The sequence below is a fragment of the Muntiacus reevesi genome, chromosome 13 (genome assembly GCF_963930625.1).
Source record: "Muntiacus reevesi chromosome 13, mMunRee1.1, whole genome shotgun sequence".
NCBI classification, from domain to species: domain Eukaryota; kingdom Metazoa; phylum Chordata; class Mammalia; order Artiodactyla; family Cervidae; genus Muntiacus; species Muntiacus reevesi.
The window spans coordinates 21,814,494-21,828,611 of NC_089261.1; positions in this window are offsets into that span (position 1 = coordinate 21,814,494).

A 14,118-nucleotide genomic window follows, 5' to 3' on the forward strand; every position below is an offset into this window, starting at 1 on the left:
GGATCCTTTGCTCTGGGAAAAGCAGCTGCCCAGGAGGAGGACACTCAAGCAGCCCTCTGGGCAGGTCTGCAAGGCGAGGAGCTGGGGTCTCCTGCCAACAGCCAGCACTATTTGGCCCGTTGCGTGGAAGAGCCAACTAGAAAATGGGCCCTCCAGCCCCGGTCAGACCTTCAGATGTCCACAGTCCTGGCCAGCCTCTTGGCTGCAATCTCATAGGAGACCGTGAGCTAGAACCACCCCGTTCAGCCACTCCAAATTCCTGACCCTCCCAAACTGGGTGAGACTGTATAAGTGTTGTTATTTTAAGCTGCTAAGTTGTAGGGTAATCTGTAACACAGCAGTAGGTAACTAAAATGCCCTGGCACATGGTTTACATAATAAATGATCGGTGATACCAACTGTTTATTGAGTTTCCATTATGTGCCTCACATTCAACTTGAAGCTCTAGAAATGAACCGTATATACTGGGTTGGCCAAAATGTTCATTCATGTTTTTCTATAAGATGTAATGGAAAACCCCCAACGAACTTTTTGGCCAACCCATTACATCATCCCTTCCTTTAAGATACTTAGATTAGCAAAGGGAAGAGTAATGGGCTCCAAGGTGGACGCAGGTGCCCTTGGTACTGAAACCTGCCCCCTGGAAACACTGTTGAAGGAAAGCCCTCTGGAAATCCCAAGTAGAGGAACTATAATACCCGAATTGATTTTAACGTCTTTATGTAATGGCAACCTGTCTGCTTCTCTTACAGAAGAAAATGAAGAACAGAATTCCTTTTATTAAGCAAATTCTGATATCCTGCAATCTGACCAGGACAACACCCACCCACAGAATGTGCTGGGGTGTTCTTAAAGTCAATGAGGCTGATTTAAGTGATGCACTTGAGTTTGAATTATAAATGAGAGCTGTGCTTAGGTATGTGCTTAGGATATAACCTCTGTCACCACCAGGTGGCGCCCTGGAGGTCTTGGCTTCCTCTTGGGGCTGTTGCCATCCTCAGTGGCTCTCTGGGTGTGCACATCTTTGGTATTTTTTAATCATGCCAGGTGTCTTGCAGGATCTTTGTTCCCCTACCAGGGATGGAACCCAGGCTCTCGGCAGTGAAAGCACAGAGTCCTGACCACTAGACCACCAGGGAACTCCTATGAGTTGGATTAGCTTTGGAGGCAGGGGGAGTCTCCAGACTGTTTCCCTGAAGTTGGTTTTACTGGCCTCTGGAGGTTCTACTTCCAGTGGTTTCAATAATAATAACAACAACACAACGAGAAGGCAGCCCTTTGTAGACCAGACACTAATATACATAATACATGCTATATATATAATATAGCATAGTTGACCCTGGAACACCATGGGTTTGAACTGCATGGATTTCTTTCAATGATAAATACTGCAGTACTACATGGGCTCATGGGTGCTTAAGTCCCCTAATGTGGAATGGCGGATACGACAGCCCAATATAAATCATATGAGAATTTTTTACTTCATGGAGGTTTCTGGCGTTCCTAACCTCTGCTGTGGTTCAATTTATATGATATATAATATTTGGCATAGCATACTATATAATTGGGCTTCCCAGGTGGTGCTAGTGGTAAAGAATCCGCCTGCCAATGCAGGAGACACAAGAGATGAGGGTTCGATCCCTTGTTCAGGAAAATCCCCTGGAGGAGGACATGGCAACCCACTCCAGTATTCTTGCCTGGAGAATCCCATGGACCAGGGGAGCCTGGTGGGCTATGGTCCATAGGGTCACGGAGTTGGACACAACTGAAATGACTTAGCATGTGTGCACTATATAGTTATGTATAGTAAGTATACTGTATATAAGTTTATATATACTATATGTAGCATGTAATATATAATATGTGCAATAAGTGATTTCTGAATCATATGAAATAATTATTTTCAGTTTTTTCACATAGTATTATTTTATTAAGGCTTATTCATGTCCTTAAATACTCCTTGGAAACTTGATTTTAATTGCTATTTAATATTCAAGCACATAGAAATACCACACCTTATTTGTTTACTATTCTTTTTTGGGATACTGAATTATTTCTCCTTTTTTAACATTACTATGTTGCAGTATAATTCACCTGTGTGAGCCTTTGGTTATGTCTCTGATTATTTCCTGACACTAGATTTCTAGAAGTGGAATTACTGGACCAAAGTGTGAGGACATTTTCAGGGCTTCTTCTGTCACCACATTTTTTTCTAGTGGAAAAGCCAAATTGTAACCCCACCAGTGTGAGTACCCATTTTTCTGTATCCTCACTAACACTGTTTTTTAAAAATTATTATGAAATTTTTTATTAGTTTGGTGAGCTTTTAAAATATATTGTCTTACTTATATGTTTTTGCATATCCTTAATTATGCAGCTGAACTTTCATCTATTAAACACGTGCTTCCCTTCTTTTACAAAGGTCTTTTGTTTTCTGTTAGAGTGATTGCCTATTTTCTTATTTTGTGTATGTGTATGCTTTATTTATTTTTAATTGGCGTATAATTGCTTTACAATATTGTGTTGGTTCTTATTTGTTTTTAAGAACTTTTTATATATGAAGGATATTGATTATTGATCCATCATCAATATATCAGTGTGTTTGCTTTTAAATTTTATTTGTAACATTCTCTGGTGTTCTGAGGTTTTGCTTTAATATAGCCAAATCTATCAATCACAGATTTCTTTCATTGGTGCTTAAAAAGCTCTGTCCTATCCAGAAATCAAATAAGTATTCACCTTTATTTTTTCCCTGCTTGTTTTGGAGATTTATCTTTATTATTCTTTTGAATTTGCTTCTCTTATCCATCTGGATTTTATTTTGGTTTATGATGTTGAGGAGTCAACATTATTTTTTTCCCTAAGTACCTAACCAATCGTCCCAGCACCAGTGACTAATCCCTTTTTTCTGCATTGATTTGTAATGCTACATTTATGGTATATTAAACTTTTATACAAGCTGGATCCTAGTACATATAAAATCTACATTTTTTGTACTGTTTATTCCTCCAGAGAGATGTTTTTAATATACAGAGTGGTCCATGCCATTTTCCTTCCACGACACGCCCAGCTCACATCCTTTAGTATAAAATCCAGACTGCCTGCCCCCACCCTGCTCACCAGTCTCCCCTGCTCTGTAGCTCTTGTCCCACCAGGGGGCCCGTGTGACTCCACGATCCACCCACCTCGTCAGACCTGGTCCTTTTTTCCTCCCACACCCTGACACCCTACATCCAACCACTCCACCATCCTTGGTGTGACCACTGGGCTTCAGCCTTGGAAATGGCAGCTTCCCAACCATCCCTCGCCCAAGCTCCCTATTCCCTACTTTTACTTCCCTCTAGTCCATCCTCCACAGGCAGCCACATCCATCTTTGTGTAAGCACGCATCACGTGTGTGCATCCCCTAAACACATTCCTTGAACAGAGCCTGGCAACCGTGAGCTGCCCACAGAAGAATGCACATGGCCCCGAGCAGAGCCCTGCACACGTTGCGGTGCCCAGTGAGGATTCATGAAGGCGCGCTGGCGGGACCTGCGTGGGGCCCCGAGATCTCGCCAGGTGTCCCAGCACCCTGCCCTGGCCCACGCCCAAGCGTCTTCCTCTCCTGGGAACGCGCCCACCTCTCTTCTGACACACACCCATCCAGACTCAACCCTGGTTCTCCCCTCTCCAAGGCTTCCCTGGGGTGACCCGGGCCCTTTCTGTCCTCCGGGGCCCCCACGAGCTTTGGTGTCACAGACACCTCTGTTCACCGCTCTTACACTTGAATGTAAGAGGAGCCTGTGTTTTCCCAGCCACGACGAGCATCGTCCCAGGACAAACCCTAGCTCCACCATCTGGGGCTCTGTGACCCAGGGCAGGTTACTCAGCCTCTCTATGCCTCACTCTGTAAAAGGACAAGGGTAACGTTGAGGGGTTATCGTGAGGATTAAATGAACTAATACCAGCGGAAGGCTTTGAACACTGCCTGGATTGCTAAGTGCCTTGTACTCTTGGGGTATTATTCTTTTCTTTTTATCGTTAGTTTTCTTCTTCCCACATCTTCGGGGCACCTGCCCTGAAGGGCACAGCATGTAGGTGTTAAATAACGGAAACAAGGAGGGCAGAGGGAAAACGAGAGGACAGAAGAGAGGCAGGCGGGGCGGGGGCGTTGGCCTTCCCTGGCCACCACCCCGCTTCTGGCTACTCCTGTACATCCCTTCCCTGACTGGTCACCCATGCCGCTCTGTACCATTAACTCTTTTTCTAATTTGCGATTTAAAGTAATTAATTAATTATTTTTTGGATGCATCGGGTCTTAGTCGCAGCCCGAGAACTCTATCGCTGTGGCGCTCCGGTTTAGCTCCCGGGCGCCATGTGGGATCTTAGTTCCTCAACCAGGGATCGAACTCCCACCCTCTGTACTGGAAGGAAGATTCTTAGCCACTGGACCACCGGGAGAAGTCCCCTGTACTATTAATTCTTGGCACCTTATCCCCTGGTGGGAGGCGTCTTCCGCCTGTATCTTCAGTCTGGCTGCCATGGGCACTTCATAATGTTTGCGGGATACAATCAAAACCAGGAACGGAGGGGCCACGTGTCCAGTAGGGGGCGCTCACTGCTGGGGATGCCCAGTTTGGGTCTACACTCGAGGCGTGGGACCCGCAGAGCTGAGGACAGTAACAGCTAAGGAGCTTTGGTGTCGTGCTTACCTCCGTTCACTGCACTTACACTTTGATGCAGGAGGGGTCCGTGGTTTTCCAGCCGTAGACAGCAGCGTCTGCGCCCTCCCAGCGTGTCACACCCTGGGTTAGTTCTTCACCTGCTTTCAATCCTCACAGCAGTCTCAGGAGCTGGTTATAGGCACCATCTCCTTATACAGATGAGGCCACGGGGCGCAGAGAGGCGGAGGAACTTGCCAAATCACACAGCTAGCATGTGTCAGAGCCGGCATTCCCAAACTTTTCCTTCCCTGACCATGCAGGACACCTCAGTGGCGTAGATCTACCTACCCAGGCAGAAAGAGATCTCCCAGGGCTTCAGGATTCACTCCTGAGGTGGACTTTGAAACCACTGCAGCCTGAAGCTTTGAGGGCCCCATGCCAATGCCTCGTGGCTATGTGGAGATCATAATAGTGCCTGGGATCCAGTCTCAACAAACACTCAGTTGTATTTATAATACATAATACAGTAAGTCCCCCACGTATGAATGAGTTCCATTCCAAGTGCATGTTCATAAGTCCAATTTGTAAATCCAGCGAAGTTAGCCTGGGTACCCAACTAACACAATCGGCTATATAGTACTGTACTGTAATAGGTTTATAATACTTTTCACACAGATAAATCATTTAAAAAAACAAACATAAAAATAAAACATTTTTAATCTTACAGTACAGGACCTTGAAAAGTGCAGTAGTACAGTACAAGAGCTGGCATCCGGAGCTGGCACTGAGTGAACAAGCAAGAAGAGTTACCGACGGGAAGAGGAAGTGGAGGTGGACGGTGGTAGAGCTGAAGGATCGTCAGCAACAGGAGATGGACTTCAGTTCAGTTGCTCAGTCGTGTCCGACTCTTTGCGACCCCATGAACTGCAGCATGCCAGGCCTCCCTGTCCATCACCAACTCCCGGAGTTCACCCATACCCATGTCCATTGAGTCAGTATGCCACCCAACCGTCTCATCCTCTGTCATCCCCTTCTCCTCCTGCCCTCAATCTTTCCCAGCATCAGGGTCTTTTCCAATGAGTCAGCTCTTTGCATCAGGTGGCCAGAGTATTGGAGTTTCAGCTTCAACATCAGTCCTACCAATGAACACCCAGGAGATCAGTGGAGAAATAACTCCAGAAAGAAGGAAGGGATGGGGTCAAAGCAAAAACAACACCCAGTTGTGGATGGGACTGGTGATAGAAGCAAGGTTCGATGCTGTAAAGAGCAATATTGCATAGGAACCTGGAATGTTAGGTCCATGAATCAAGGCAAATTGGAAGTGGTCAAACAGGAGATGACAAGAGTAAACATTGACATTCTAGGAATCAGCGAACTAAGATGGAATGGAATGGGTGAATTTAACTCAAATGACCATTATATCTACTACTGTGGGCAGGAATCCCTTAGAAGAAATGGAGTAGCCATCATAGTCAACAAAAGAGTCTGAAATTCAGTACTTGGATGCAATCTCAAAAACAACAGAATGATCTCTGTTCATTTCCAAGGCAAACCATTCAATATCACAGTAATCCAAGTCTATGCCCCGACCAGTAATGCTGAAGAAGCTGAAGTTGAACAGTTCTATGAAGACCTAGAAGACCTTCTGAAACTAACAACCCAAAAAGATGTCCTTTTCATTATAGGGGACTGGAATGCAAAAGTAGGAAGTCAAGAAACACCTGGAGTAACAGGCAAATTTGGCCTTGGAGTACGGAATGAAGCAGGGCAAAAACTAATAGAGTTCTGCCAAGAGAATGCACTGGTCATAGCAAACACCCTCTTGCAACAACACAAGAGAAGACTCTACACATGGACATCACCAGATGATTGACACCAAAATCAGACTGATTATATTCTTTGCAGCCAAAGATGGAGAAGCTCTATACAGTCAGCAAAAACAAGACCAGGAGCTGACTGTGGCTCAGATCATGAACTCCTTATTGCCAAATTCAGACTGAAGTTGAAGAGAGTGGAGAAAACCATTAGATCATTCAGGTATGACCTAAATCAAATCCCTTATGACTATACAGTGGAAGTGACAAATAGATTTAAGGGACTAGATCTGATAGACAGAGTGCCTGATGAACTATGGAGAGAGGTTCATGACATTGTACAGGAAACAGGGATCAAGACCATCCCCAAGAAAAAGAAATTCAAAAAAGAAGGGAAGTGAAAAGCAAAGGAGAAAAGGAAAGATATACCCATTTGAATGCAGAGTTACAAAGAATAGCAAGGAGAAATAAGAAAGCCTTCCTCAGTGATCAGTGCTAAGAAATAGGGGAAAACAATAGAATGGGAAAGACTAGAGATCTCTTCAAGAAAATTAGAGATACCAAGGGAACATGTCATGCAAAGATGGGCTCAATAAAGGACAGAAATGGTATGGACCTAACAGAAGCAGAAGATATTAAGAAGAGGTGGCAAGAATACACATAAAAACTGTACAAAAAAGATCTTCATGACACGACCCAGATAATCATGATGGTGTGATCACTCACCTAGAGCCAGACATCCTGGCATGTGAAGTCAAGTGGGCCTTAGAAAGCATCACTACAAACAAAACTAGTGGAGGTGATGGAATTCCAGTTGAGCTATTTCAAATCCTAGAAGATGATGCTGTAAAAGTGCTGCACTCAATATGCCAGCAAATTTAAAAAACTCAGCAGTGGCCACAGGACTGGAAAAGGTCAGTTTTCATTCCAATCCCAAAGAAAGGCAACTCCAAAGAATGCTCAAACTACCGCACAATTGCACTCATCTCACACGCTAGTAAAGTAATGCTTAAAATTCTCCAAGCCAGGTTTCAGCAATACGTGAACATGAACTTCCAGATATTCAAGCTGGTTTTAGAAAAGGCAGAAAAACCAGAAATCAAATTGCCAACACCCACTGGATCATTGAAAAAGCAAGAGAGTTCCAGAAAAACATCTATTTCTGCTTTATTGACTATGCCAAAGCCTTTGACTGTGTGGATCACAATAAACTGTGGAAAATTCTGAAAGAGATGGGATTACCAGACCACCTGACCTGCCTCTTGAGAAACCTGTATGCAGGTCAAGAAGCACCAGTTAGAACTGGACATGGAACAACAAGCTGGTTCCAAATAGGAAAAGGAGTATGTCAAGGCTGTATATTGTCACCCTGCTTATTTAACTTATATGCAGAGTACATCATGAGAAATGCTGGGTTGGATGAAGCACAAGCTAGAATCGAGATTGTCAGGAGAAATATCAATGACCTCAGATATGCAAATGACACCACCCTTATGGCAGAAAGTGAAGAAGAACTAAAGAGCCTCTTGATGAAAGTGAAAGAGGAGAATGAAAAAGTTGGTTTAAAGCTCAACATTCAGAAAACTAAGATCATAGCATCTGGTCCCATCACTTCATGGCAAATAGATGGGGAAACAGTGGAAATAGTGGCTGACTTTATTTTTCTGGGCTCCAAAATCACTGCAGATGGTGTTGCAGCCATGAAACTAAAAGACACTTACTCCTTGGAAGGAAAGTTATGACCAACCTAGACACATATTGAAAAGCAGAGACATTACTTTGTCAACAAAGGTCTGTCTAGTCAAGGCTATGGTTTTTCCAGTGGTCATGTATGGATGTGAGAGTTGGACAGTGAAGAAAGCTGAGCGCCGAAGAATCGATGCTTTTGATCTGTGGTGTTAGAGAAGACTCTCGAGAGTCCCTTGGACTGCAGGGAGATCCAACCAGTCCATCCTAAGGGAGATCAGTCCTGGGTGTTCATTGGTAGGAGATGGAGGGCAAGCTGCAATTTTAGTCATGCCTGACATGATTGGACGTGTGTGAACGCATGTCCACATCTTGGAAAGTTTGCAACTGGAAGGTTCGTTTGTAGGGGACTTACTGTAGTGACTAAATGTTGGCTACTACTGGCATGATTTTTGTGAGGTTAAAGTGTTCTCTGGAGAGACACTTCACTCTCCGGAAACACTCTTGAGTTGATCATTCAGTCTTTACAAATAAAATGTACCTGTGGTGATGTCTTTCCAGAGAGAAACCCCCAGCTCCAGCCTTCAAACTCCTCTTCTCAGCAAGCTTCTGGATGAAAGCGTTCTGTTTTCTTTACTTTGCACGTCGCAAATGAGCGATACCCCTTCCCTCGCTACCTAATTTATGCCCCGTTTCAAATTGCCCAGGTTCCACATACCAAGCTGTATTTCCTGGTACTCATTTCATCCCATGGGGTCTGTCTAGACCCCAGGATTACTGAGAATCAAGAGACAACCCTGAATTTTTTTTTTTTTAGCCTTCCCTTGAAAACCACACAGTCTTCCCACGTGCTTCTGTGGTCCCTTCAATTCTGGCTCCTTTCTGTAAGTGGAGGGAGAACCTTCTAAAGAAAAGTCATTGGATTTTTTTGGTTTTTTTGTTTGTTTGGTTGGTTTGATTGTCATTCCCTTCTCAGAAAGCGTTCGAAATCCACTCTGACTCTCAAGTGTGTTTTGAGTTGAGTTCAACTTTTAACGTTCTGTGAAAATTTGGATTTAATTAGTTTCTCTTGAGTTCTGAAATCGTGTGATACTTTTATTTTCTGTTTCCTGGACTGAAGCCTTGCCACATTTGTGGAAAAACTGAAGGGGGGAATATTTTCTCGTAAGAATGAATGTGAAATGGATTGAAATTGTTGCCTGAGGGGAAATGACTGATTTCTGGCCTCCAGGCCAGGTCCACAAGACAGGGCGCTCTGACTCCACAGCACGCTGCTGGTGAATTGGACTGGAAACACTTGGACCCTAAAGTGGGACTTGTCACATGGTCTAATGGAGCCGACACTGGCAGTCCCTTTCACGGGTTTGTTGCTGTGGAGACCCAGCCTGTGCGCTTGGGAGAATGTGGCTAGGTTCCACCTGTGATGCCGGGGGTGTGTTTGCTGTTGTTGTTCAGTTGCTAAGTTGTGTCTGACTCTTTTTGAACCCATGGACTGCAGCACACCAGGCTTCCCTGGCCTTCGCTATCTCCCAGAGTTTGCACTAATTTGTATCCATTGAGTCAGTGATGCTCTCCAGCCGTCTCATCCTCTGCTGCCCGCTTCTCCTTTTGCCCTCAATCTTTCCCAGCATCAGGGTCTTTTCTGATGAGTCGTCTCTCCTCATCAGGTGGCCAAAGTGTTGGAGCTTCAGCTTCAGCATTAGTCCTTCCAATGAATATTCGGAGTTTATTTCCTTTCAGATTGACTGGTTTGATCCCCTTGAATTGTTTTTGCTATCGTTTCTGTACAAATTACCACAAACTGAATGGCTTAAAACGACATGAATCTATCATCTTACATTTCTGGAGGTCAGAAGATCTAAAATGGGTCTCATGGGGCTAAAATCAAGGTGTCAGCAGGTTGTGTCCCTTCTGGAGGCACTAGGGGAGAAACCATCCCTGCTGCTTTGGCATTTGGAGGCTGCCCACATTCCTCAGCTTCTGGCCACATCACTTCAGCTTCCGCTTCTGTCCACACATCTCCTTCTGTGACTCTGGGCCCTCCTTTCCTCTTATAAAAAGTCTTGTGATTGCATGGGTCCATCCAGATAATCCAAGGGCTTCCCTGGTAACTCAGTTGCTAAAGACTCCGCCTGCAATGCAGGAGACCCCAGTCCAATTCCTGGGTCAGGAAGATCCCCTGGAGACAGGATAGGCTACCCACTCCAGTATTCTTGGGCTTCCCTTGTGGTTCAACTGGTAAAGAATCTGCCTGCAATGTGGGAGACCTGGGTTTGATCCCTGGGTTGAGAAGATCCCCTGGAGAAGGGAAAGGCTACCCACTCCAGTATTCTGGCCTCGAGAATTCCATGGACTGTATAGTCGATGGGGTCACAGAGAGTCAGACACGACTGAGCAACTTTCACTTTCACTTTTTCCCTTTCATCCAGATAATCCAGGAGCATCTCCCCGTTTCAGGGTTCTTAACTGAATCACAATCAAATCACATCTTTGCTGTGTAAGGTTACATATTCTCAGGTTCTGGGTATTAAGTTGCAGATATCTTTGGGGTCCATTGTTCATCCTTCCCCACCATGCTTGTCACCACCTAGGGTTGAGACATCCCAGTAAGTGCTATCAGCATTAGGAAATGGGCCTTTCCTGGCCCCAAATTCCAATTCACAGCCTCATTTGAAAAAATTATTTCTTTATTTGGTTGTGCTGAGTCTTAGCTACAGATGTGGGATCTTTAATTTTCATTGTGGCAGGTGGGATCTTTAGTCATGTCATGTGGGATCTCTAGTCATGGCATGTGGGATATAGTTCCCTGATCAGGAATCGAACCTGGACCCTCTCCATTGGGAGTGTGGAGTCTTAGCCACTGAATTGCTAGGGAAGTCCCCGCAGTCTCATTTCTAGGGTGAGTCTCATTTCTATCTATTGGGACAGCAGTGATCCTTGAGGACATTTCCATAGCATTTCTGGAAGAGAGGAAGCTGGCTATGCCCAGATCCTGGAGCATTTCCTGGAGAAGGTCCCAAGGGTCTTTGGAGGTTTAGAGACCACAAATTGAATCCCCACTCAGTCAATTCACCAGAATGGCTTTGAACTTCAGTTTCTTCGAGACCTGGGTGAAAAGCTCTTGGGGTCCTTGTGTGGATTAATGGAGATGAGTGTGAACATAATAAAGCACTTTGCATATGGAACATGGTCATGATATCACTACTGAAGAATGATCATAATTGAAAGATGGAAAAAATTGGTCTCTATTAGACCCTTCATTATGAAATACAGAAATAATCAACCTTTTAGATTCTAGTTAAAAAACATAAGCAGGCAAATCTCCTTAAGAGCCAGTTAGCCTGGTGGGAAAACCCAAGAATTCTCTACTTCTTTTAGGCCCTAATGGTGTTGACCACCTTTGTGCAACTTTGCTTGTATAGGATAGATTTTCAGTGCCTGTGGGGTCAGTTTGAAAAATGGCAGGGAAAGTTGGGTGGGACATTTCCACTTGGCTCTGTGGCAGTCATGGCATCTCAACTCCAGGCAAAGATCTGAACCTCAGTGATTGGTTTCTTTGCCCTGCCTACTTTTCTATTCATCCTTTCATCTCCTTTCTCCAAAATCCATCCACCTGGAGACAGGTGGCTTAGGAAGAAAGCACTGTATGGTTTAGACATCCCTGTGGTTAAATCCCATCCCTATTACTTGCTGTGTGACTTTGGGCCAGTTACTTAACGTTTCTGATCTTTTGAGTTCTAACTTATAGAAAATGAGAACCGGTAGGAACATGCTTATTGGTGCACCTAAGACATGGAAGGTGACCAGTGAGTGCTAGTTTTCCCTCTGTCCTTTTGGGTGGTATTTCCCTTACTCAGCATAATCTCACCAGATTTGAGTCATGGTGGTCTGAGAAACTGAGTCCTTTTATAAATCCTGGGGATATATGTTTCTATCCTGGCTTTAATCCTTAATGGTTACATATTCTCAGATGAGTCATTAACCTCTCTAGGCTTCAGTCTTCCTATCTGTAGAATGAGAACCAAACTGCCATTCTGCCTGTCTCATTCAGCTCAGGCTGCTGTAACAAAATACCACAGAGTGGGTGATTTAAACAATAGACATTTGCCTCTCACAGTTCTGGAGGCTGTAAGTTCAAGATCCAGGGGCTGGCAGATTCCATGTCTGGTGAGGACCTGATTCTTGGCTTGTAGACACATTTCTCGCTGTGTGCTCATATGGCCTGAACTTGTGGGTTTGAGGAAGAGAGGGGAAGAGCAAGGGAGAAAAAGGGGAAAGTGAAAGAGAGAGAATGATTTTTGTTTCCTTTTTTATAAGGCCATTAATCCCCTCATGAGGGCCCCACCCTCATCTAACCATAATCATCTTCCAGAGGCCCCATCTCCAAATACCGTCACATCGATTTGGCGGGAACACATTCAACCCATGCTATTCCTTTCATAAGGGGTCACAAGAAAGTATTCATTGGAAGAACTGATGCTGAACCTCCAATACTTTGGCCATCTTATGTGAAGAGCCAACCCATTGGAAAAGACTCTGATGCTGGGAAAGATTGAGGGCAAAAGGAGAAGGGGGTGACAAGATGAGATGGTTGGATGGCATCATTGACTCAATGGACATTAGTCTGAACAAACTCCGGGGGATAGTGAAGGACAGGGAAACCTGACTTACTGAAGCCCATGGAGTCACAAAGAGTCAGACATGACTTAAGCAACTGAACAACTATACTAACTACAAGAAAATAAGGCAATGACTTTTGGAAAATAAAAGATAATAGAAAACCCACTGTAGAAGCAAAGAAAAGTATCAGTTTCCTAAAGCATTCAGGATACCCACACATTATACATTTTCTAACAGCATTCATTTTTGCTGGAACAGAAATGAAATATATTGCTTTTAATTATCAACTCAAATATCCATCATCCATCCATCGGTGATGCACACCTATCAAGCAGCCTGGGGAGTGCGCCAGCTCCTCGGGGAGTGTGAAGACCCACACCATTCACGCCCCCAGCCTCCACCTCTGAGACCAGGCTCCCTTCTGCAGAGACAAGCGTTCACCAGGGCATTCTGGGCTGGGAGCCTGACTAAGGAGGAGAAAAGTTCGGCTGGTTCACCTCACTTGGTTCCAAGAAGCAGACACCAGAATGACCAGCTTCTGTGGGACAATCTGTCCCTGAGGTCACCGGGTGGATCCACACTGACTGCATGGTTCTGGAGCATCTTCTAACAGAGAACAAGAACGGGGAAGAGGGAACAAACCTGACACGGTGATGGGCTGAGCCAAGATGGTGCTGACTTGGGAGGGTACCTCCAAGGGGTACAGAACAAACTAGAAGCTGGCAGCTGCCACCATGCTGCCATGGCTGCAAGCAGGCTGTCCTGGTGACATACCCTTGGGATCCGACACAGATGGATTGTGGATGTCCTGGGAATGGGGGGCAGTTTGGAGCTTCTGTTTGAGTTTAAAAAAAAAAAATAGAACAAAAAAAAACCACACTAGCTTTGCTTGCGGAATCATCACAAGTTGGTTATGCTGACAGGAATGGGATCCCAGAATAGGAACCAGCTGGAGATTCATATGGAGAAAAACAAAGGTCCCGGTGATTTATTTATTTTTTTTCTGCTGGCACGTTAGCAAAACAAACAAGCAAATAAAGCGTGGGGGTGGGGTGGGGTGGGAAATGCTTCAATGCGTTATTGAGAAATAAAAACTAAAATGCATCTGGAGTCAAAGGGACCAGCTTTGCCCTTCCTAATTAGAAAGAACTGCAAGAGTCCTGACAACTAGGAATATGGGCTTCCGTCTATCAAACCCAAGGGAAAAAGCATCTGTGACACCATCAAATGGCAGGGTGATGAAGCCAAGCAGAAAAGCAGTAAGTGGGTTCCATCACGGTGTGCATCATTTCAGGGCCTTAGGGCTAGTTCTGACCATGGAGAGGGTAGCCACCCCCGGCTGCACAGAGGCT